Raw genomic sequence first — 26792 nt, 5'->3', positions numbered from 1 at the left:
ACCAATTCCTCCCAATATGGCCCTTCCGCTACTCTCTCTCCTCTGCACCGAATTGTGGAAATATCAGGATTGGCTCCTTCCTGACCCATCTGCCTCCCAAAACCCTCCTGTCTTACAGCCCGGCCGACTAGTGTTTTATAAGCCGCCAGAGGATCGGCCCTCTCTCACCCCAAAATGGGAAGGTCCACACCCAGTTATTCTCTGCACCCCCTCGGCCGCCAAGCTCTCACTACCTGATAACTCTGTCACCCCTTGGATTCATATCTCCAGGTTGAAACCAAACACCCAGGACCCACCTTCTCTGGACACCCAAGACCCATCAGTCACAACCCAGAGTCCTTCGGATACAGCCCAAGACGCTGTCTACTCTACCACGCTTCATCCCTCTGATCCCTTGAAACTCAGCATCTCCCGTTCACCCCCTTTGCCATCCATACCCGAATCATCACTTTTTCCTCCTTTACTGTTCTCTTGCTTTTTTTCCTCATTCCTATTGTCTTCCTTGCCACCCCAGCCTCCTTTGTATGGTGATTCAAAGTCAGACATACGTACACACAGCATCAAACAACAATTACTGCCCTCATTGCCACATCAGACTGCCCTCTGAAAGGCTGCTCGGAGCCTTTATACCTCCACTTTCCTCCCTCCACCGAAGTGTTCACTAGCAGCTACCTTTATTCTCCCTCCCTCTGTTTCCTCTATGACCAAAAACAAGCCTATTGCAGGTGATGGCCAGACACCTACGGGGGATGTCCCTACAGGTCTTGTGTCATTCACTACATGGGTAACTCCCGGTACCCACAGTATTACTCCTCCAACTGTTTCATGAAATACCCCAATGGCTCATTCTCCTTATCAATCCCAGATCCCTGGGACTCTTGATGGGCCGCTGGAGTCACAGCCTCAGTTTACTATGGGGGATCCTCGACCCCCCACGGTACCCTTCATATCTCTCGAGAGTATGTTCCCTCTCATTACCAGATCTCTCAAGTTGCATCAGATATCGGACATTTCAAAAAAGTCATTATTCAAACATTTGATGGCGTCTCTTCATCTTCCTATCCCCGCCCCTCTTCTAATTTCTCCTACTCTTGGTTGCAGCTCATTCAAGACACCACCATCTTTCTCAACCACACCCTCAACACCGCCAATTGTTTCTTGTGCGCATCACTACAGCGCCCACTGCTGGCCTCCGTGCCCCTTATTTCCAACTACTCCTTCCATGCAGAAGGGCAACCCCTCCGCCCCCTGGCAGACATACCCCTGTGGGAACCAGAATACGCAGATAATCTCACCATCCACCACTGTGTAGGCCCAGCTCCACCCCCCCCTCCAGCGCACTTCACTGCCTCTCTATCTACACCCCTACCTCCGGCTCTAAGACTTTTACACAAACAGGTCACTTCTTTTGGTGCAATGGCAGTCTTTTCAACTCACTGCCTCCCAACTCCGATATACCCTGCATTCTCGTCACCCTAATCCCACAGCTTACACTTTACAGCATGGCAGAATTCCTTGAGCTCCAACCTCCCTTGCCCTTGCGCACAAGAAGGGCTGCTTTCCTTCCCATTATGGTCGGTATTTCCCTAGCCACCTCAGCCATTGGGGCAGGATTTTCAGGGGGGAGTCTTGGGTCACTCTCTATGGGCAATTAGAGATCTCAACGCCAAACTTGAGGGAGCCCTGTCATCCACTGCCGATTCCCTGGCCTCTCTCCAAAGACAGGTCACTTCGCTAGCTAAGGTCACCCTTCAAAACCGGCGGACCTTAGATCTGCTTACAGCCAAGAAGGGTGGCACCTGCGTCTTCCTTCGGGAAGAGTGCTGCTATTACATCAACGAATCCGGCATTGTAGAAACTGACATTACCAAACTCACCGACCTTGCCTCCAGCCTCCACTCTGCTTCCAATTCCAACCCATTCTCTTCAATACTAACAAACCCCTTCCTCACCTGGCTGTGGCCCATTGCAGACCCTATAATAATCATTCTTCTCGCCTGTCTCTTCTTACCCTGTATAATAAAGTTTATCAAATCCCAAGTCGGTAAAATCTCTAATCAAACTTTCAACCAGCTTTTACTCAGGAACCACCAGCTTTTAGCCACAGAAGATCCCTCACCCTCACGTAACCTCCTCACCACATGCTGAGACGGACCCCTCTCTCCGCTGGAAACTGTTCCTGGAAACAATGGCCGCAGACACCTGGCTCCTGACACCCGTATCCTCTTGGCACCATTGAAATAAACAAGTCCTCGACCTATGGTTACAGGGAACCTTCACTGATTTCCAACCTGAAGAAGCCCACATCTACTCGTCCTTACTGTGGGGAGTCCTATCAACCCTTTCCTCCCGGTCCTCAAGCCCTCACTCCCTTCTCTGCCCCCGCTCAGCAGGAAGCAGTCAGAGAAAGCAACGTCCACACCCCATAGAGGAGAAAGGGGGGAAGGAAGGGCCCCCACCCATAAAATGGCGAAATTCCTGCTTCTCTTCCGGGTCCTCGGTTCCCGCCAGCGCCACCTGAAGCCCAATCACCCCTCGCCCCCCTAATCCCAGCACCTAGCCAATAGCCACCAGCCCCGCAGAAGTGACACCTCAATCACCCCATGCCCCTTCCTATATAACCCAGCACCTTTCCCTAATAAAGCGGAATTCTCCGGTGAACTGCTGCTGTGTGTCGCTCCTTCCTTTCAGAAGATAAACAAATGGCCAGTGAGTGCATGAAAAAAATGCCCAACATCATTAGTTATCAGAGAAATCTAAATTAAAACCAAAAATGGGTAAAAAAACAAAAGGATCAAGAATGACTCATACATTCCCACTTCTGGCCAAGAAGGAGTAACAGGAACCATATTTACCCTCCTATTTGAAGCACCTGAAGAAAAGGGCAGAATATATGAAGAATAATTTTTTAAACAAATCAGACAACAATAAATAGTGCTAAGGAAGAGTAAAATGGAAGAGTAAGAAATTGCTCCAGCTTACTATTTGCAGTTTCCAGCTCACAAAGCAGGGAAAGACGCCTTTCCAGAAATCTCCCTGAGTTGAGGAAACAGCTGAGATTCTGGAGAGTTTGAGGGGCTTAGAGTTTGTGGGGCAGAATACCAAAGACAAGAGAGCTGCAAGGAGGGAAAACTCTAAGACCTGCAGAGGGCCCCTTCAAGTGTTCCAGCTGAGTAGTGTATGTGAGGAAAGTGCCCAACACCAGGAAAGAACCGCCTGAAGTGACTTGAGGAAACCACAGCCAGTCAATCCCATAACCCTGGGAACAGTGTAAACCCAGCTCTGACTCCCTGGAGTGCCAGGCTTCATGAAGGCAGCATACGGGGTCAGTCTCCTCTATAGCCTAAACCTTAGCCCTCAGAAAGTAATCCAAAAATGTCTGCAGGAATGAACTGCTAATCCTTAGCAATATATTTCAATAGCTACAAGTTAACTGCATCAAGCACTTGAAGCATTAATGTCACCAGACCAGCCTAAGACAAAGTGTACCTTAGGGAAAATTTCTTTTAAGTGTCAACACCCTCTGAACTCTTCAAATGCTTGCCACCATTACCACCACTGCCCCCTCCAGCAACAACTCTCCCACCCCATCCCCACGAACTTCCTGGGTGCCCTCATGGCCTGACCTCCCCGAGCTCTGGGACTCTTCCTTACTGTGACTTTGCAGTCAGTCTGCTGCGTGCCTCATTTCTTCAGGACCAGCCTTTCTACTTCTCAAGTGGCAGCCAGACTGCTCACTGCCAAGGAGGTGCTAATGTGCGACGAGCTACGGACGAAGTGTTTTTACCCCTGGTGCTCTCGTCTTCCCTTTCCAATGCCCTTCCTCTCCGGATGTAATGTATTATGTCACAGGAACTGGAGTTTCCTGGAGATAGGACTGTCTTGCCATAGGAAGGGCCACAGTTACTGCAGCAGCAATTGCTAGTATTCCAGCAGACACAGAGAAGAGTTTAGAGCAAGAGGGCTGCCCGTGCCCCCTTGAATGCCATCAAGAGCAAAGGCACTTCTTTTGTCTACACAGGGCTCACCCCTGCGAAGACTCTCAATTGGACACTCAGGACATCTCAGAGAGAGTTTCACAGGGTGGGGTAATGCCCTCTGTGTTTGGGGGAGGGGACAACAGGAAGGAGGTGAGCATAAAGAAATTTTACTCAACAAATATTAATCAAGTTTCTCTTACATACTGGGCACTGCTCTAGGTTTTGGATATAAAGCAGTCAGCAAATGGTTTTGTTTGCTTTATGCTAGCTATCCATAAAACTTCCCCACCATAGAAATCTTCACCTTGAAACTCTGTATTTTCCTAAAGTTCCCCAGGTTATTTTGATTATCAGCCAATTTGAGGACCCACTATTGAAGCAGCAAGTTGGTATCCTCCCATCAGTTAAAAAAGCAACCTGTAGCACCTGCTGCTGTTGACTTTAGAAAACAGTTTTGTTAAATATCTAAGTGCTGTTCTTTCTTCTCACATCATACCTGCATCCGGGGCTCTCTGAAGCAAAGAGGAAGTGAATGAGGTTGGCACTGGGCATCCTCCCAGTCTTTCCCTGGACTCCCAAGGCTCTGCTGATCTCCTCTATATGCCTGTGGCTAATGTACTCAGGTGCCACCTGCGCCCCTGAGAAAGTACTCCAAGTCCCAGGTATTTATCAATCCCTTCACCACCTGCCTATGAATTATATTTGACATAATGACATGTGTTGAGAATGTTTGATAAGCCAGGTATATTCTTACCAATTTATGCATATTTTATTCTTGTGATCCTAGAAACAACTGTATGTATATGTATTGTTATCTTTGCTTTATAGATGAGGAAAGTTATTAAGAATAACTTATTGTTATTAAGAATAAGATCATTCTTTATGTATTAGCATGGCTGTCTGCCTTTCCATTGTGCTACCATCGTAACTGTTAAGATCCCCAGGTTTGGAATTGAGGGAAAGGGAGGAGAAGTGGTTCAAATCTGCCTCCTCTACTTACTTGCTAAATGACCTTCACCTCTTTAAGCCTCAGTATCCACATCTTTAACAGCAAAATAATAATGCCTACTCTGCATAGGTTGTGGGGTTTAAGTGAGTTTATGAATATAAAGCTTTTAGTACAGCATTTGCTACAAAGTAGGCTTTCAATATGTGATAATCAATAGCAGCCCTATAATTATCTGCATACCCTGCTTTGTTTTTCTTCACAGTTTATATCAGCATTTGATATGTTATTATGTATTTATATGGTATTATCTCTCTGTCCCACTAGATCATACTCTCCATAAGAGAAGGAATTTTGCTTCATTCATTGCTGTATCCACAGTACTTGCAGTAACACCTGACTCATAGTAGGCACACCACAAATATTTATTGGAAGGATGGATGTTACGGCCACAACTATCTCTGTAACACTTCACTGCATGCTTAGTAGTTGCTCTGTAAATGTTTGCTTTGTGGTTTGTGGCAAATAGATACTAGTCATTTACCATAATGCTATATTGCCTCCCTCCTCAAGTAGGTTAAATGAATAAATAACCTCTTGGCTGGGGTAACATATTTGAAGACAGGGATCACAAAAACAAAGAGCACCCCTTACAAAAATAGGTCATTAATTACATTGTATGCTCTCTTGGCTTCAATGAACAAGAATGTGTCATGCACACTCAAGACAGTAAGCAACATGAACACATTTTTTTCTTAATTTGTTGTACAGTTTCCCAGATCCCTTTTGGGTCTGGCCATATAGCTAACTAAATCACAGAGCTTCAAACTGGGTGGGGGGATACTGGCTCTAGTTATTGGCTTGATTTCCCTTGGCTCCACACTCATTTTCCAAAACCAACTTATGCCTCATCAGATGGTCTAGTTTATTATGCACATCACTCAGAACCATATAATTATGAGACCTAAAAAATCAGAATTTTATGTGTCAAAATACATGATGCTCTTTCATTTCAGTGACCTTAATTGCAGGAATGCTACTTTTACATTAAGGAATTGGGTATTTGTGATTATCTGAGCTAGATTATTAGACACAGAGAAAGAAAAATCTTTTCTTAAAATTTCTTCTTTTATAAAAGCACATACATATTCATTATAAAAAGGAAAGACTATAAGAGTATTAAGATAAAATCAATTTGTTTTATAAGAGTTTTTCATAGATAATGCTTTATTTCTTCTACCAGGATGTCCATGATGTCCTCTCTTTTTCTTCCATATTTTATTGCAGGAATTTAATATACTAATGTGCATTATGAATCATCAAAAAAGGGACACTGCATTCTACATTTCACAAATTTTATTAAGAATAAAATAATTTTTGGCAGAACATCTAATAGAGACAGTATTGAGTATAATGTTTTGAGAAATGTCATATATTAATTAATTAAAGTTTTTCACCTCCAGAGAAGTCAAGATCTTTCTTTTTGTGATGTTTGCAACCATTAATCTTCAATGCTATGTTTTTTCCCTTTTTTAAAATTTTGGCATCATTAATATACAATTACATGAGCAACATCGTGGTTACTAGATTCTCCCCATTACCAAGTCCCCACCACATACCCCATTACAGTCACTGTCCATCAGCATAGTAAGATGCTATAAAATCACTACTTGTCTTCTCTGTGTTATACTGCTTTCCCCATGGCCCCCCCACTACATTCTGTGTGCTAATCATATTGCCCCTTATTCCCCTTCTCCCTCCCTTCCCACCAACCCCCACCCAGTCCCTTTCCCTTTGGTAACTGTTAGTCCATTCTTGGGTTCCGTGAGTCTCCTGTTGTTTTGTTCCTTCAGTTTTTGCTTTGTTCTTATGCTCCACAGATGTGCAAAATCATTTGATACTTGTCTTTCTCCACCTGGCTTATTTCACTGAGCATAATACCCTCTAGATCCATTCATGTTGTTGCAAATGGTAGGATGTGTTTTCTTCTTACGGCTGAATAATACTCCATTGTGTATATGTACCACATCTTCTTTATCCATTCATCTACTGATGGACACTTAGGTTGCTTCCATTTCTTGTCTATTGTAAATAGTGCTGTGATAAACATAGGGGTGCATATATCTTTTTGAGGCTGGGAAACTGCATTCTTAGGGTAAATTTCTAGGAAGGAAATTCCTGGGTCAAATGGTATTTCTATTTTGAGTTTTCTGAGGAACCTCCATACGACTTTCCACAATGGTTGAACTAGTTTACATTCCCACCAGCAGTGTAGGAGGGTTCTCCTTTCTCCACATCCTCACCAGCATTTGTTGTTCCTGTTCTTTTCTATGTTGGCCTTCCTAAGTGTGGTGTGGCCAACACCTGGTGTGAGGTGATGCCTTGTCAGATATGTCATTTACAAATATATTCTCCCATACTGTAGGATGCCTTTTTGTTCTTCTGATAGTGTCCTTTGCTGTACAGAAGCTTTTTAGTTTGATGTAGTCCCATTTGTTCATTTTTTATTTTGTTTCCCTTGCTCAAGGAGATGCATTCAGGAAAAAGTCGCTCATGTTTATATGTTCAATACTATTTAATCCATTATTTCATTAGGGGCTTGAAAGATGACAAAATTCTGGCATTCCTTTTTCATACACTAACTATAATCCTTTTGTAAGATAAATTTCCCATTATTGCTTAGTTACCCAGTTATACAGTTTGTAAAGGAAAGCGAGGATAAATGCATGATTTTTCCCCATTCTTCAATTTCTTTTTAGTATCATTCTGAACTCATTGAGTTAAACATATCTGATGAAACCAGCCCATCTTGGCCAGTGGGAATCTTTTCAAATTGGCTTCTGTGATTCATTTTGAGATGATCCCAATAGTATTTGATAGCTTCTTATCTCTTATATGACAAGATATTCCACATTCATCTTGCAGATTTCCTGCTCCAGACTTCACACCAGTGATTTCTCTTAAAAGCTTTGATTCCTTTTGTTGGAGAGGGTGCCTTTAAAATACACTTTTAAAAGACATCAGCTTGCTCAAATTTTTTGGATGCTGTAGAGAATTTTCTGCAAATGGTAACAGTCCTAAAAAAACATTTGACTACTTAGGAATGAAGAATTTGAATATCTTCCTTCTTATAATTGCTTATGTGTCTATGTCCTTTCTGAGGCCAGGAGTTTGAGAATCACAATGTCTTCTTCACCAGTATCTGACCCCAAGTTTGAAACCTGTTAGACACTCAGAACATAATTACTGAATGGAAAAAAAATTAGGATTTAGATAATGAAAGAAACTACAAAAAGTGAGTTTCAGAAATATGAGGAGAATTGGCAGCAAATAATGAGAATTACTGAGCAGCATCTGAGGTCATGATTTTAGTGGGTTCAACATTTGCTTGGATGTTTTAGTCCATGTAAGTTTGTGTAAAAAGCAATAACTTTACAGACCAATGCACTCTTTTCGAAAGAGTGCTTCTCTGAAAAGATGCAAGTCTTAATTTTTTACTTCAGGTCGTGCTTATATGAGATTTCAACCTAAGATAACTGTCAAATGGAGATGAACATGGGCAATACAGGTCTGAAATAATAGCCAATATGTGTGTCCTATAGGGCTGAAAGTAATGGGGATCCACTCCCTACCTGCTGGAGAGGGGTCTTGGCAGTGACAGGGTGCTGGGTGGGGGTGGCAGGTTGGTAGAGAGATGAGGCATTTGGTTAGTGGGTGGGAAGCACATACGTATATTGTGCTTGTGAAGCTACAGACTGACCCCAGAGTGGAGCCTTTGAATGGGAAGGGTAGACTCTGAAGTACAGGACTTGGTAGGGAGCTGGACATGGTGATAGAAGTGGCTCTGGCCATTGTTAGGGAGCAGGCAATGGATGACTGTAAAAAAAAATGGCCTTCCTTTCTCTGTCTCCTTGTACATCCTCATCTACCTTTCTGATGAATTTTGGTCACACACAAGCCCCATCTTTGCTCTTTTTTCACCTACTCCTTTGTTCTCACCTCTATTCCTCTTACTGGCCAACAGCCTCTATCTCCAGGAGCCCTTAATTGGCCAGAATTCTGAAGAGAAGACTAAGAATTTTTGCTTACTAATGGGAAAAACCCAATCCTGGTTACCTCCAGCAAAAGAGTTACTGTGAGAGAGCAGATAGCTCTGAAAGTCAGTAGGCAAAAAGAGAACTGGCCTGGGAACCTGTCATAACAAGGGGCAGCTCTAGGGAGGCAGATGCAGAGCTAAGGATCGAATCCAGCGTTTGTCAGAGTCTCAAAACCAAGCTCGCTCTGCCACGGTCACAGGAGGAAAAAGCTTCTGAAGTGGAAGGCAGCCCACTGGATTTGCCCTTCCACCAAGACCACGCATAAAAGAGAGGTGTTGGAAATGGGCAGCACTGTTAGGAAGAGGGAATAAATGCCAGTCCGTCAAAAAAATTTCAGTTTTTTACTTGGATAAGTTGATTTGGTGTTTCTTTGAAAAATGAATAAATGAATATGAAAACACAATGTTAATGAATGTTATAACCATACTATTTATTGCTTTAATGTGCCAAGACTTATGCCATGTATAGTCAGTTTATAGTTTTTACAGCAAAGCTGTTAGGCAGGATGATTTTACTTGTAACTGATGGTCAGGGGAGGTTGCAAGATAAGATCATGCAGCTAGTAATTGGCAGAGATGGAACTTGAATCCAGGTCTACTAACTTCAAACAAATCACTATTCTGACACCCCCACCCTCAGTCAGGATTTATTTCTCTCTCCTTTAAACTCTAATATAATTTTGACCTACTTTATTCATAATATTTTGCAGTATTAATTTGGGCATATTTATTTCTCAATCATTATCATAATTACTTAGTGATTCCAATTTTGTGGTTTCTTTCTTGAATTTTCAAAGTTAATGCTTTCTGTTTATTTTTTTTTAATCTTTTGAATTAAGACCATATATCCTGATTTGGTTTCTTTTCCTCCTACGAGTCAGTGACCTTAACAATATAAAGCTCCTCACCCCTGGACTAAATCCAGGAGGAAATAAATCCTGTATTAAAAAGACTTCCTCCTACCCCCAAGTTCTTTCTCAACTTTTCTCTACCACAAGAGAAAAGTCATCAAAGCCTACTTGGCTCTTCAACTTATTACCATAATATACTGAATACACAAAACACAAAATTGCATATACAATGTCCAAAAGTAGGAAGAAGGAGATATAATCAATTCCCACCCACCCTCACACACACACACATACTCATATACAATTCTGTCCTCTCCAAATGGATGATCCCAGAACCAACCCCAGGCATCACAATTTCATCTTCCAATATTTCGGTATATATCTCTAAATTGTAAGGATTCTAGTAAACCTAACTAAAATGTCATTACCAAATCTAACACATTTACTTAAAAGTGCTTAATATTATCAAATATTCATTCAGCAGTCAAATTCCCCCAGTTGTACATTATATGTATTCTGGATCAAATCAGGATCAAAAACCAGTCCATACATTACAGCTAGACTTTTTAAGTCCAACCTTTTACAATTTCAGTTTTGTTTACATACAGCCTTTTCATTTCAATTTTCTTTTAGATATTAGACTCTGATTGGCTCATAATCTAACTTTCTCTGGGTCTTGAAGCTGCCCTTGGTTTCAAGTGTGAAGTGGTACAGGCTCACATCTTGAGGTTAAGTAAGCCTATCTTGCAATTTAGTTATTGAAACTAGCCCAGCCTTTTAAAAAATGTTTTTAAGGAGTGGAGAAAGCAGCAATTATTCTCTTAAATGTGGAGTTTATTTGGTAGCCTTATTTATGAAAACTTCAGTTTAGGACTAACCCAAATATCTATTAGAAAGGACTGGGCTAGACAGACCGTGGCACGTCCAAACAATTGGAAACCAAGCCACACTTTAAATTAATGAGGTTGCTGTACATGTATTGACATGGAAATGCCAAGTACCAAGAAATCTTGGTGAATAAACATGAAACAATATGAGTAGTGTGATTCATTTTTGCCTAAAAATTATGTGTTTCCATGTACACATAAGAAATCTGAGAGAATAAGCACCATATCTTAGAAAGAAGGTTAAAAATTATAGAGGACTTTTACTTTCTACTTTTTACATTTTTGTATCACTTAAATGTTTTTGACAGTAAGTGTAAATTAGCTTTATAATGTGAAAAAATAGATACTTTCATGTTGAAATATTATGTATATATTGCATATATATTATAAACATGTTACAGTATACCATGTATTATTATATATTATGTTCACAATATATGAAATGTAATGTATATGTTGTATGTAAGATAATATATAAATAATTTTCATATAATCTTTCTTTCTTTAGTATCAGAAATAATTTGGAGCTGACTCTACCAAAGACACACTGTTTTCATCAACTGGAAGAATATTTGAAGACACAACTCCAGTAGTCTTCCTTCAAACACAACAACAATATTGAACCATGACCATGTACCAGACACAGACCTAAGCTCTAGACACTGCTGGAGTCCAGCTCCAGCAAGTCCAGGAGTCCCTGAAGGATGAATGGCGTGGGTGACTGATGGAATGAGTGAGGACACAGACACTAGCAAAAGCTGAGCCTGGCCTTTAATGAAAAGTGGCAGTTTGATTATATACTCTTAGATTATATAAAGTACAGATGTTAATCATATAATTGACACATAGCACAGTTACATGAGTTTGGAGAATGAGATTACATCATTTGGCAGGTCTTAGCAGTTAACTTGTTTCTAAGTAAGCTTGATTTTTAGTTAATGTGGCCAGAAAATCTCACAAAGGTTAGGTAGGTGCCAGACTCTTGGTTTCTTTACAGATGACTATCTAAAGTTCACTATTCTATTGTTTTTTATGTACGGCCCTCACTCTTTCATAGTTATACTCCCATTCTTCATCTCCAGTAGGAAAGAAGGAGGCTCTCTTTAAAAGAACACCATGACCTTTTGGCGGGCAGGGACAAATTTTACAGACTGCGCCTCGGACCCATTTTTAATAAGACTTACAATGGAGATTTTTCTAATCTGGAGTTAGGCAATGCCTTGTTCTCATTTGCTTTATAGTTTATCAGGCTGTTCTCTGGCTGGCTAACCACAGAATAGCATTTGTTCTCTGTACGCACCTGTTGCCATTAATCATTGAATATGTTATTTGGAGACCACGTAGGGGTGGGGGAAGGAACCTTGACCCAGGTAAATTTCCCATATCTTTTTCTAGTAAACTTGGGTTCAGTTCTCATGAGGTCTCACTTTCCCATCATCGGGGGTACTCACAGGACAGTAGTGGTTTTTCCCAATGTCCTTTAAGGTCAGTACCTAAAATTTTCAGGGAGAATTAGATATGGCCTATTCCCTGAAGGTGAAGTTTGAATTGAAACCAAAATAAGGAAATTTATTAGAAGGGGCATTTTGAGCAGGAGGGATATCGGGGTTGCTCCTCTGGGAAGGCCGCTGTGCAGTCCCTTCCATCCAACTGCCCGGACTGTGTCATCAGGCTGGCGGTTCGGACAGACTCCCGACAAGACACACTATCTTCTTTAATCTCCAGGATCATTCTTTGATGTAAAGATCATTATCTACATTTCACATGTAAGGAAACTGAAGCCTAAAGTGCAAAGTCACTTACTCAAGTCATAGCTGGGATCCAAATCTCAGTCTCTTTCATACAAAGGTCCATAAGATCTAGAACACACTGACCCTACCCTAGTAAATATAATAAATATAAAAAAAGAGGCATATATTAAAGATGGCAGCATGAGAGGAGAGACAGAGGCTTCCTCCTAAAACTGGATATAATTAGAAAATTTAATTGGCGCAACTAATCCTGAGAGAGGAACAGGAAAGATGACAGCGTCAGACTGCCCACACCTGGAGAAAAGAGCAGACCTCACTGAACGGGGTAACGTACCAGAGCTGTGGCTCCACGGGATCAAGCCCTTTCCCACCCTAGCTCACTGGCAGGAGGAAGAGAAACCGAGCAGGGAGGGAGTGGAAGGCCTGGGACTGCTGAACACCTGGCTGTGGAGATTTGCTCTGGGAGCGCAAACCTACATTTCATGGTGCTTTCATGAGAGTCGCATGACTACAGGGTTGGAAAGTTAATACATGCAGAGTTCCTGGGGAGACTGGTATTCCGGCTGCTTGTGGAAAGCAGGGATCCATATCCGGCTGCTCTGGGACAAAAACTTACATCTGTGTGACCAGCCCATGGCTCAGGCAGTGGAGACAGGCACAGCAGCCAGGAGGCGGGGAACAGCTCTTTCCTACCCCCAGTACCGCTCCCCTGCGACCCCCGACATTGCTTCAGGGGCAGAGCAGCTCCAGAATAGAGCTTCTGGACACTAGAGGGCGCCATATACAAACATGAAATGCCAAAGGAACCTGGTCCAGAGTAAAATTATTAATACAACTTCTGAGAAAGGTTTAAATGAATGGACTTCGTGACTCTTCCTGAAATGGAGTTCAAAATGAAAATCATCAACATCCTAATGGAGGTATGGAAAGACATCCAAGAACTCACGAATGAATTCAGGTCAGAGATCCAATCATTGAAAAACACGATGGAGGGTATTAAAAGCAGGTTGGATACAGTGGAGGAGACAAGAAACGAAATAGAAACTAGAGAAGAGGAATACAAAGAAGCCAAGGCACAGAGAGAAAAAAGGATCTCTAAGAATGAAAGAATATTGAGAGAACTGTGTGACCAATCCAAGCGGAACCAGAAGAAGAGAGAGAGAAAGGGATAGAAAGTGTCTTTGAGGAGGTAATTGCTGAAAACTACCCCAATCTGGGAAAGGAGAAAGTCTCTTAGGCCATGGAGATCCACAGATCCCCCAACACAAGGGACCCAAGGAAGACAACAGCAAGACACATAGTAATTAAAATGAGAAAGATCAAGGATAAGGACAGACTGTTAAAAGCAGCCAGAGGCAGAAATAAGATCACATACAAAGGAAAGCACATCAGGCTAACATCAGACTTCTCAGCAGAAACCTTACAGGCCAGAAGGGAGTGGCATGATATGTTTAATGCCATGAAGCAGAAGGGCCTGGAACCAATATTACTTTATCTGGCAAGATTATCATTTAAATTTGAAGGAGGGATTAAACAATTTCCAGATAAGCAAAAGCTGAGAGAATTTACCTTCCACAGACCATCTCTGCAGTCTATTTTGGAGGGACTCCTATAGATGGAAGTGTTCCTAAGGTTGAATAGCTGTCACCAGAGGTAATAAAATCACAGTGAAGAACAGCTAATTACTAAGCAAATGCAAAATTAAATTAACTATCCTGAAAGTCAATCAAGGAATAGACAAAAAGTACAGAATTTGATACCTAATGTATAAAGAATGAAGGAGGAAGGAAAAGGAGGAGAAATAGAAAAGAACCTTTAGATTGTGTTTGTAACAGCATACTAAGTGAGTTAAGTTAGACTCTTAGATAGTAAGGAAAGTAACCTGGAATCTTTGGTAACCATGATTCGAAAGCATGCAATGGCAATAAGTACATACCTATCGATATCACCCTAAATGTAAATGAACTGAATGCACCAATGAAAAGACATAAAGTCAGTGAATGGATAAAAAAACAGGACCCATCTATATGCTGCTTACAAGAGACTCACCTTATACCCAAAGACATGCACAGACTAAAAGTCAAGGGATGGAAAAAGATATTTCATGCAAACAATAGGGAGAAAAAAAGCAGGTGTTGCAGTATTAGTACCAGACAAACTAGACTTCAAAACAAAGAAAGTAACAAGAGATAAAGAAGGACATTACATAATGATAAAGGGCTCAGTCCAACAAGAGGATATAACCATAATAAATATATATGCACCCAACACAGGAGCAACAGCATATGTGAAACAAATACTAACAGAACTAAAGGAGGAAATACAATGCAATGCATTCATTCTAGGAGATTTCAAAACACCACTCACTCCAAAGGACAGATGCACCAGATAGAAAATAAGTAAGGACACAGAGGCACTGAACAACACACTAGAACAGATGGACCTAATAGATATCTATAGAACTCTACACCCAAAAGCAACAGGATACACATATTTCTCAAGTGCACATGGAACATTCTCCAGAATAGACCACATACTAGGCCACAAAAAGAGCCTCAGTAAATTCAAAAACACTGAAATTCTACCAACCAACTTTTCAGACCGCAAAGGTATAAAACTAGAAATAAATTGTACAAAGAAAGCAAAAAGGCTCACAAACACATGGACGCTTAACAACATGCTCCTGAATAGTCAATGGATCAATGACCAAATTAAAATGGAGATCCAGCAATATATGGAAACAAATGACAACAACACAAAGCCCCAACTTCTGTGGGACGCAGTGAAAGCAGTCTTAAGAGGAAAGTATATAGCAATCCAGGCATATTTAAAGAAGGAAGAACAATCCCAAATGAATAGTCTAATGTCACAATTATCAAAATTGGAAAAAGAAGAACAAATGAGGCCTAAAGTCAGCAGAAGGAGGGACATAATAAAGATCAGAGAAGAAATAAATAAAATTGAGAAGAATAAAACAATAGAAAAAAATCAATGAAACCAAGAGCTGGTTCTTTGAGAAAATAAACAAAATAGAAAAGCCTCTAGCCAGAATTATTAAGAGAAAAAGAGAATCAACACACATCAACAGAATCAGAAACAAGAAAGGAAACATCTCGACAGACTCCACAGAAATACAAAGAATTATTAGAGACTACTATGAAAACCTATATGCTAACAAGCTGGAAAACCTAGAAGAAGTGGACAACCTCCTAGAAAAATACAACCTTCCAAGACTGAACAAGGAAGAAACACAAAAGTTAAACAAACCAATTACAAGCAAAGACATTGAAGCGGTAATCAAAAAACTACCCAAGAACAAAACCCCCGGGCCAGATGGATTTACCTCAGAAATTTATCAGACATACAGAGAAGACATAATACCCATTCTCCTTAAAGTTAATCAAAAAATAGACGAGGAGGGAATACTCCCAAACTCATTCTATGAAGCCAGCATCACTCTAATACCAAAACCAGGCAAAGACCTCACCAAAAAAGAAAATTACAGACCAATATCCCTGATGAACGTAGATGCAAAAATACTCAACAAAATATTAGCAAACCGAATTCAAAAATATATCAAAAGGATCATATACCCTGACCAAGTGGGATTCATCCCAGGGATGCAAGGATGGTACAGCATCCGAAAATCTAGCAACATCATCCACCACATCAACAAAAAGAAGGACAAAAACCACATGATCATCTCCAAAGACACTGATAAAGCATTCGACAAAATTCAACATCCATTTATGATAAAAACTCTCAACAAAATGGGTATAGGAGGCAGGTACCTCAACCTAAAAAAGGCCATATATGATAAACCTACAGCTAACATCATACTGAACAGCAAGAAGCTGAAAGCTTTTCCTCTAAGATCGGAAACAAGACAGGGATGCCCACTCTCCCCACTGTTATTTAACATAGTACTGGAGGTCCTAGCCATGGCAATTAGACAAAACAAAGAAATACAAGGAATCCAAATTGGTATGGAAGAGGTCAAACTGTCACTATTTGCAGATGACATGATATTGTACATAAAAAACCCTAAAGACTCCATTCCAAAAGTACTAGAACTGATACTGAAATACAGCAAAGTTGCAGGATACAAAATTAACACACAGAAATCTCTGGATTTCCTATACACTAACAATGAACTAATAGAAAGTGAAATCAGGAAAACAATTCCATTCACAATTGCATCAAAAAGAATAAAATACTTAGGAATAAACCTTACCAAGGAAGTGAAAGACCTATCCCCTGAAAACTATAAGACACTCTTAAGAGAAATTAAAGAGGACACTAACAAATGGAAACTCATCCCATGCTCTTGGCTAGGAAGAATTAATATCATCAAAATGGCCATCCTGCCCAAAGCAATATACAGATTTGATGCAATCCCTACCAAATTACCAACAACATTCTTCGACAAACTAGAACAAATAGTTCAAAAATTCATATGGAACCACCAAAGACCCTGAATAGCCAAAGCAATCCTGAGAAGGAAGAATAAAGTGGGGGGAGATCTCACTCCCCAACTTCAAGCTCTACTACAAAGCCACAGTAATCAAGACAATTTGGTACTGGTACAAGAACAGAGCCACAGACCAGTGGAACAGAATAGAGACCCCAGATATTAACCCAAACATTTATGGTCAATTAATATATGATAAAGGAGCCATGGACATACAATGGGGAAATGACAGTCTCTTCAACAGATGGTGCTGGCAAAACTGGACAGCTACATGTAGGAGAATGAAACTGGACCATTGTCTAACCCCATACACAAAAGTAAATTCAAAATGGATCAAAGACCTGAATGTAAGTCATGAAACCATAAAACCCCTAGAAAAAAACATAGGCAAAAATCTCTTGGACATAAACATGAGTGACTTCTTCATGAACATAGGATCTCCCTGGGCAAGGGAAACAAAGGCAAAAATGAAGTAGTGGGACTATATCAAGCTGAAAAGCTTCTGTACAGCAAAGGACACCATCAATAGAACAAAAAGGTACCCTACAGTGTGGGAGAATATATTCATAAATGACAGATCTGATAAAGCTTGACATCCAAAATATATAAAGAGCTCACACACCTCAACAAACAAAAAGCAAATAATCCAATTCAAAAATGGGCAGAGGAGCTCAACAGATAGTTCTCCAAAGTAGAAATTCAGATGACCCACAGACACATGAAAAGATGCTCCACATCACTAGTTATCAGAGAAATACAAATTAAAACCACAATGAGGTATCACCTCACACCAGTAAGGATTGCTACCATCCAAAAGACAAACAACAACAAATGTTGGTGAGGCTGTGGAGAAAGGGGAACCCTTCTACACTGCTGATGGGAATGTAAACTAGTTCAACCATTGTGGCTAGCAATATGGAGGTTCCTCAAAAAACTAAAAATAGAAATAGCATTTGACCCAGGAATTCCTCTCCCAGGAATTTACCCTAAGAATGCAGGAGCCCTGTTTGAAAAGACATATACACCCCTATGTTTATCACAGCACTATTTACAATAGCCAAAAAATGGAAGCAACCTAAGTGTCCACCAGTAGATGAATGGATAAAGAAGATGTGGTACATATTCACAATGGAATATTATTCAACAATAATAAGAAAACAAATCCTACCATTTGCAACAACATGGATGGAGCCAGAGGGTATTATGCTCAGTGAAACAAGCCAGGTGGAGAGAGACAAGTACCAAATGATTTCTCACTCATATGTGGAGTATAAGAACAAAGAAAAACTGAAGGAACAAAACAGCAGCAGAATCACAGAACCCAAGAATGGACTAACAGTTACCAAAGTGAAAGGTACTGGGGAGAATGGGAGGGAGGGGATGAATAAGGGTGCAGAAAAAGAAAGGGGTATTACAATTAGCATGTATGATGTGGGGGGTGGCATGGGGAGGGCTGTGCAACACAGAGAAGACAAGTAGTGATTCTATAAAATCTTCCTACACTGATGGACAGTGACTGTAATGGGGTTTGTGGGGGGACTTGGTGAAGGGGGGACACTAGTAAACATAATGTTCTTCATGTAATTGTAGATTGATGATAACAAAGTAAAAAATATATGTATATATAAAAAAAAGTAGAAGGACACTTGTGGGTAACATCTTAATCGAACTGGTATTTAGTACAGTGACTCAAGGATTAGTCTTGAATTTCTACCTGTAAGGCTGGAGGCCCCAGAGGGATGGGTGAGCATGTCATAGGACCTCAGCCTTCACCAAATTAGGAAAGGGGGCAGCAAAGCCCCCTACCCTAGCCTAGTAAGGGAAAGAGACCGACTGATTCCGGCCTGATGACGTGCCAAAATCCCCGGCTGCTGCCCCCTCCCAACCCGGAAAAGGAGTAGTAACTTTCTAGTCCTTTGTCTACTGTAAAGGCCAATGACACGTGCCTCAGGCGAGCCAATCCTCACGCCACTGTAGACCTATGCTCCCCCTCCCCCTAACTTCTTTATAAACTCACTGCCTGCCCTGATGGGCACGACTTCTCCAGCCTGTGACTAACCAGACCTGCGAACGCCGCCCGGGATTGCGCCCTATTAAACTTTTAGCTCCTTTGTTGCCTCCTTGCCTGGTCATTTTGGCTCTATTTTATCTTACACTACCCACCAGCTATTTTACCTTGGGAAAATCACTTAAAAACTCTCAAGATAATAATGGCTACTTTTCTGCATCTTTATATGTATCAAATGAAATAATATTTATGAAAAGAACTTTTAAGGTACAAAATGCTTTAAATAAAAGGCAGTCTTTTTTTTATTCATTTATTCATTCATTCAAAGACATTTATTTAATACTTAATATATGCCAGACCCTTTGCTAGGAGCTGAGTAGGAAAAATGAATGAATATAACTTGGTGACACGGTTTCATAAGGAACTCAGAATTCTAGTGAAGAATATAAAATTCAGGAGGAGAAATAATTTATATAATTATAGACATCACTATAAAATAACCTGTATAGGGAAAGGAATAATTAACTATGGTATGATAAGGTTAGGAAGTTATGGAAGGCTTCCCATAGAGAGTGAGGTTTTAGTTGAATCCTACTGACTTACAAGTGAAAATTAACCCATTGTTATGGAGACTGCCACCTGGCCACCTAAAGCCATTCTCCACCTATTCCACAGAAGACAGAGTTGGAAAATAGCTACCTAGCCAGGGTGTACAATCTCAGCCTCCCTAGCACCTCGGTGTGATACACCTGTAACTATGTTCTCTCTTAGAGGAAAATAAGTAACATTTGCCATGTGTGTGTCTTGGCCTTAAAGCCTTGTGTATGATATCCTCCAAACTTCTTCCCTCTCTCTGCAAGAGCACAGGATGTTTCAAACATCTTCTGTGTTTCACACCGAACTTAGCCACACAGACAAGGACAGCAACCTAGGAGACAGTTGAGCAGTAAGGTGGAAAAAACTCCAGAATCTGAGTGAACAAGTGCAACTGAGACATCTGCTAACTTGGACTACTCACCTCAAAACTGTTATATGAGAGAAAAATAACTTCTGTTTTATTTCAACAATTCTGTTTTGGACACCTTTTGTTATACTATCTTACCTGTACCATATCCAATTGCCCTAAACAAATATTTCTAAAAACTAATAAGAAAAAGATGAACAAGCCTAATGGAAAATGGGCAAATGTCACAAATAGGCAAGTTATGAAATACAGATGGCCAGTAAACACATGGAAGCAAATGTTCAAACTTACTAGTAGTTAATAAATACAAATGAAAATAAATAAGAGGGCTTCTTGCCCATCAACTAATTTCATTATATATAATGTATATAATTAGATAGATAGAGATCTAATAATTTACTTCTAGGTATTTGTTTTAAAGGATTATTTTTCAGAAGATGGGATACATTTAGAGTTGTTACACTATATACATAAATCAGAATTGGGAATAATTTATATGCTTGAGATCATGTTATTGAGTTAATAAATGATGGTATAGCAGAATGATATTCCATCATTTAAAATGATTTAGTAGAGGCCCAAGAAGTGCCATGTGAAGTGAGAGTTATCCCGGCTGACTAGGGATGAATAGGTGTGAATAACAGTAGTGTGCACCCAGTTCCTGGGTACAGAAACACATTTTAAGTGACCAAGCCAAGCACAAGAATCATAGAAAATTTGCCATCCTTTTCCAAATCCTCAAGAGAGGGAAAAAAAGTCCTCTAGAAATTGTGGCTGTGACCTGGCACATAAAATTCTGTGATGTGTACAGGCCCCTGCCTGAGAAATAATTCAATGATAGCTAAACATATCTGCTTAACTCCAGTGGTTTTGGTTTATCACAGAAAGCCCATAATAAAAATACAGGACGGGAGGGCGGAAGATGGCGGCGTGAGTAGAGCAGCGGAAATCTCCTCCCAAAACCACATATATCTATGAAAATATAACAAAGACAACCCTTCCTAGAATAAAGACCAGAGGACACAGGACAATATCCAGACCACATCCACACCTGAGAGAACCCAGTGCCTCGCGAAGGGGGAGAGGAGGGCCACAAACCAACAAGAAAGGAAGTCCTTCCAGCCGTCACTCGTCCCAGTTCTGCAGACTATTCCTATCACCATGAAAAGGCAAAGCTACAGGCAGACAAAGATCACAGAGACAACACCAGAGAAGGAGACAGACCTAACCAGTCTCCCTGAAAAAGAATTCAAAATAAGAATCATAAACATGCTGACAGAGATGCAGAGAAATACGCAAGAGAGATGGGATGAAGTCCGGAAGGAGATCACAGATGCCAGAAAGGAGATCGCAGAAATGAAACAAACTCTGGAAGGGTTTATAAGCAGAATGGATAGAATGCAAGAGGCCATTGATGGAATTGAAATCAGAGAACAGGAACGCATAGAAGCTGACATAGAGAGAGACAAAAGGATCTCCAGGAATGAAACAATATTAAGAGAACTGTGTGACCAATCCAAAAGGAACAATATCCGTATTATAGGGGTCCCAGAAGAAGAAGAGAGAGGAAAAGAGATGGAAAGTATCTTAGAAGAAATAATTGCTGAAGACTTCCCCACACTGGGGGAGGAAGTAATCGAACAGACCACGGAAATACACAGAACCCCCAACAGAAAGGATCCAAGAAGGGCAACACCAAGACACATAATAATTAAAATGGCAAAGATCAAGGACAAGGAAAGAGTGTTAAAGGCAGCTAGAGAGAAAAAGGTCACCTATAAAGGGAAACCCATCAGGCTAACGTCAGATTTCTCAACAGAAACCCTACAGGCCAGAAGAGAATGGCATGATATATTTAATACAATGAAACAGAAGGGCCTTGAACCAAGGATACTGTATCCAGCACGACTAACATTCAAATATGACGGTGGGATTAAACAATTCCCAGACAAACAAAAGCTGAGGGAATTTGCTTTCCACAAACCACCTCTACAGAACATCTTACAGGGACTGCTCTAGATGGGAGCACTCCTAGAAGGAGCACAGCACAAAACACCCAACATATGAAGAATCGAGGAGGAGGAACAAGAAGGGAGAGAAGAAAAGAATCTCCAGACAGTGTATATAACAGCTCAATAAGTGAGCTAAGTTAGGCAGTAAGATACTAAAGAGGCTAACCTTGAACCTTTGGTAACCACGAATTTAAAGCCTGCAATGGCAATAAGTACATATCTTTCAATAGTCACCCTAAATGTTAATGGGTTGAATGCACCAATCAAAAGACACAGAGTAACAGAATGGATAAAAAAGCAAGACCCATCTATATGCTGCTTACAAGAAACTCACCTCAAACCCAAAGACATGTACAGACTAAAAGTCAAGGGATGGAAAAACATATTTCAAGCAAACAACAGTGAGAAGAAAGCAGGGGTTGCAGTACTAATATCAGACAAAATAGACTTCAAAACAAAGAAAGTAACAAGAGATAAAGAAGGACACTACATAATGATAAAGGGCTCAGTCCAACAAGAGGATATAACCATTCTAAATATATATGCACCCAACACAGGAGCACCAGCATATGTGAAACAAATACTAACAGAACTAAAGGGGGATATAGACTGCAATGCATTCATTCTAGGCGACTTCAACACACCACTCACCCCAAAGGATAGATCCACTGGGCAGAAAATAAGTAAGGACACGGAAGCACTGAACAACACAGTAGAGCAGATGGACCTAATAGACATCTATAGACCTCTACATCCAAAAGCAGCGGGATATACATTCTTCTCAAGTGCACATGGAACATTCTCCAGAATAGACCACATACTAGGCCACAAAAAGAGCCTCAGAAAATTCCAAAAGATTGAAATCCTACCAACCAACTTTTCAGACCACAAAGGCATAAAACTAGAAATAAACTGTACAAAGAAAGCAAAGAGGCTCACAAACACATGGAGGCTTAATAACACGCTCCTAAATAATCAATGGATCAATGACCAAATCAAAATGGAGATCCAGCAATATATGGAAACAAATGACAACAACAACACTAAGCCCCAACTTCTGTGGGACGCAGCAAAAGCAGTCTTAAGAGGAAAGTATATAGCAATCCAAGCATATTTTTAAAAGGAAGAGCAATCCCAAATGAATGGTCTAATGTCACAATTATCGAAATTGGAAAAAGAAGAACAGATGAGGCCTAAGGTCAGCAGAAGGAGGGACATAATAAAGATCAGAGAAGAAATAAATAAAATTGAGAAGAATAAAACAATAGCAAAAATCATTGAAACCAAGAGCTGGTTCTTCGAGAAAATAAACAAAATAGATAAGCCTCTAGCCAGACTTATTAAGAAGAAAAGAGAGTCAACACAAATCAACAGTATCGGAAACGAGAAAGGAAAATTCACGACGGACCCCACGGAAATGCAAAGAATTATTGGAAATACTATGAAAACCTATATGCTAACAAGCTGGGAAACCTAGGAGAAATGGACAACTTCCTAGAAAAATATAACCTTCCAAGATTGACCCAGGAAGAAACAGAAAATCTAAACAGACCAATTACCAGCAATGAAATTGAAGAGGTAATCAAAAAACTACCAAAGAACAAAACCCCCGGGCCAGATGGATTTACCTCGGAATTTTATCAGACATACAGGGAAGACATAATACCCATTCTCCTTAGAGTTTTCCAAAAAATAGAGGAGGAGGGGATACTCCCAAACTCATTCTATGAAGCTAACATCACCCTAATACGAAAACCAGGCAAAGACCCCACCAAAAAAGAAAACTACACACCAATATCCCTGATGAACGTAGATGCAAAAATACTCAACAAAATATTAGCAAACCGAATTCAAAAATACATCAAAAGGATCATACACCATGACCAAGTGGGATTCATTCCAGGGATGCAAGGATGGTACAACATTCGAAAGTCCATCAACATCATCCACCACATCAACAAAAAGAAAGACAAAAACCACATGATCATCTCCATAGATGCTGAAAAAGCATTTGACAAAGTTCAACATCCATTCATGTTAAAAACTCTCAGCAAAATGGGAATAGAGGGCAAGTACCTCAACATAATAAAGGCCATCTATGATAAACCCACAGCCAACATTATATTGAACAGCGAGAAGCTGAAAGCATTTCCTCTGAGATCGGGAACTAGACAGGGATGCCCACTCTCTCCACTGTTATTTAACATAGTACTGGAGGTCCTAGCCACGGCAATCAGACATAATAAAGAAATACAAGGAATCCAGATTGGTAAAGAAGAAGTTAAACTGTCACTATTTGCAGATGACATGATACTGTACATAAAAAACCCTAAAGACTCCACCCCAAAACTACTAGAACTGATATCTGAATACAGCAAAGTTGCAGGATACAAAATCAACACACAGAAATCTGTGGCTTTCCTATATATTAACAATGAACCAACAGAAAGAGAAATCAGGAAAACAACTCCATTCACAATTGCATCAAAAAAAATAAAATACCTAGGAATAACCCTAACCAAAGAAGTGAAAGACTTATACTCTGAAAACTACAAGTCACTCTTAAGAGAAATTAAAGAGGACACTAACAGATGGAAACTCATCCCATGCTCGTGGGTAGGAAGAATTAATATCGTCAAAATGGCCATCCTGCCCAAAGCAATATACAGATTTGATGCAATCCCTATGAAAGTACCAGCAACATTCTTCAATGAACTGGAACAAATAATTCAAAAATTCATATGGAAACACCAAAGACCCCGAATAGCCAAAGCAATCCTGAGAAAGAAGAATAAAGTAGGGGGGATCTCACTCCCCAACTTCTAGATCTACTATAAAGCCATAGTAATCAAGACAATTTGGTACTGGCACAAGAGCAGAGCCACAGACCAATGGAACAGACTAGAGAATCCAGACATTAACCCAGACATATATGGTCAATTAATATTTGATAAAGGAGCCATGGACACACAATGGGGAAATGACAGTCTCTTCAACAGGTGGTGCTGGCAAAACTGGACAGCTACATGTAGGAGAATGAAACTGGACCATTGTCTAACCCCATATACAAAAGTAAACTCAAAATGGATCAAAGACCTGAATGTAAGCCATGAAACCATTAAACTCTTGGAAGAAAACATAGGCAAAAACCTCTTACACGTAAACATGAGTGACCTCTTCTTGAACATATCTCCCCGGGCAAGGAAAACAACAGCAAAAATGAGTAAGTGGGACTATATTAAGCTGAAAAGCTTCTGTACAGCAAAAGACACCATCAATAGAACAAGAAGGATCCCTACAGTATGGGAGAATATATTTGAAAATGACACATCCGATAAAGGCTTGACGTCCAGAATATATAAAGAGCTCACACGCCTCAACAAACAAAAAACAAATAACCCAATTAAAAAATGGGCAGAGGAACTGAACAGACAGTTCTCCAAAAAAGAAATACAGATGGCCAACAGACACATGAAAAGATGCTCCACATCGCTAATTATCAGAGAAATGCAAATTAAAACTACAATGAGGTATCACCTCACACCAGTAAGGATGGCTGCCATCCAAAAGACAAACAACAACAAATGTTGGCGAGGCTGTGGAGAAAGGGGAACCCTCCTACACTGCTGGTGGGAATGTAAGTTAGTTCAACCATTGTGGAAAGCAGTATGGAGGTACATCAAAATGCTCAAAACAGACTTACCATTTGACCCAGGAATTCCACTCCTAGGAATTTACCCTAAGAACGCAGCAATCAAGTTTGAGAAAGACAGATGCACCCCTATGTTTATTGCAGCACTATTTACAATAGCCAAGAATTGGAAGCAACCTAAATGTCCATCAATAGATGAATGGATAAAGAAGAGGTGGTACATATACACAATGGAATACTACTCAGCCATAAGAAAAGGGCAAATCCAATCATTTGCAGCAACATGGATGGAGCTGGAGGGTATTATGCTCAGTGAAACAAGCCAAGCGGAGAAAGAGAAATACCAAATGATTTCACTTATCTGTGGAATATAAGAACAAAGGAAAAACTGAAGGAACAAAACAGTAGCAGAATCACAGAACTCAAGAATGGACTAACAGGTACCAAAGGGAAAGGGACTGGGGAGGATGGGTGGGTAGGGAGGGATAAGGGGGGGAGAAGTAGGGGGGTATTAAGATTAACATGCATGGGGGGGTAGGAGAAAAGGGAGGGCTGTACAACACAGAGAAGGCAAGTAGTGATTCTACAACATTTTGCTATGCTGATGGACAGTGACTGTAAAGGGGTTTATAGGGGAGACCTGGTATAGGGGAGAGCCCAGTAAACATAATATTCGTCATGTAAGTGTAGATTAGTGATAGCAAAAAAAAAAAAAAAAAAAAAAAAAAGGGCAGTTCCTGTGTGGTAACCTCCAACGAGTTCTACACAAGGGTATAAAGGGCATATAAAAGTGTAGGCAAAGGGTCTGTTTGTGTTTATACAGAGGATCAAAGCCTAATTGGGCTACCCCGAAAATGAACTAAGATACGATATGAAAACGAACTTCCAACATCTGCACTCTCTGGAAGACTCATGCCAGAAGATGATCATCAAAAAACCCCAACAAAGATCCACGCACTGCTACAGCTGTAGATGCACTCATCCCACCAGCTCCTGGACTTGCCTTGGGAACGAAGGAGATATCTAAGCTGGCCTGTGCATACAGTAAAACAACAAAATTGGACTGGATCTATACTGTTGGAACTCAACCAAGAATTTGGAGAAGTGCAAATTGTAGCGCTCCAAAGTCTTACAACTACAAACTATTTACTGTTAAAAGAACATATGGCATGTG

The 26792-nt window shown here is 40.5% G+C and overlaps 1 protein-coding gene across 1 annotated transcript in view; it reads right to left on the bottom strand.

Annotated features, from left to right (window-relative positions):
- Positions 1–3763, bottom strand: part of LOC118925645 (cytidine monophosphate-N-acetylneuraminic acid hydroxylase) — a 129428-nt gene extending 125665 nt beyond the window's left edge. The window contains exon 1 of the mRNA XM_036911679.2: positions 3655–3763. The gene's annotated coding sequence lies outside the window, so the exon portion shown is untranslated. The remainder of the gene's footprint in view (positions 1–3654) is intronic.
- Between the last annotated feature and the right edge of the window lie 23029 nt (positions 3764–26792).

The sequence above is a fragment of the Manis pentadactyla genome, chromosome 16, assembly GCF_030020395.1.
Source record: "Manis pentadactyla isolate mManPen7 chromosome 16, mManPen7.hap1, whole genome shotgun sequence".
In the NCBI taxonomy this organism is placed as follows: Eukaryota; Metazoa; Chordata; class Mammalia; order Pholidota; family Manidae; genus Manis; species Manis pentadactyla.
This window is presented reverse-complemented; position numbering and strand designations above follow the sequence as displayed.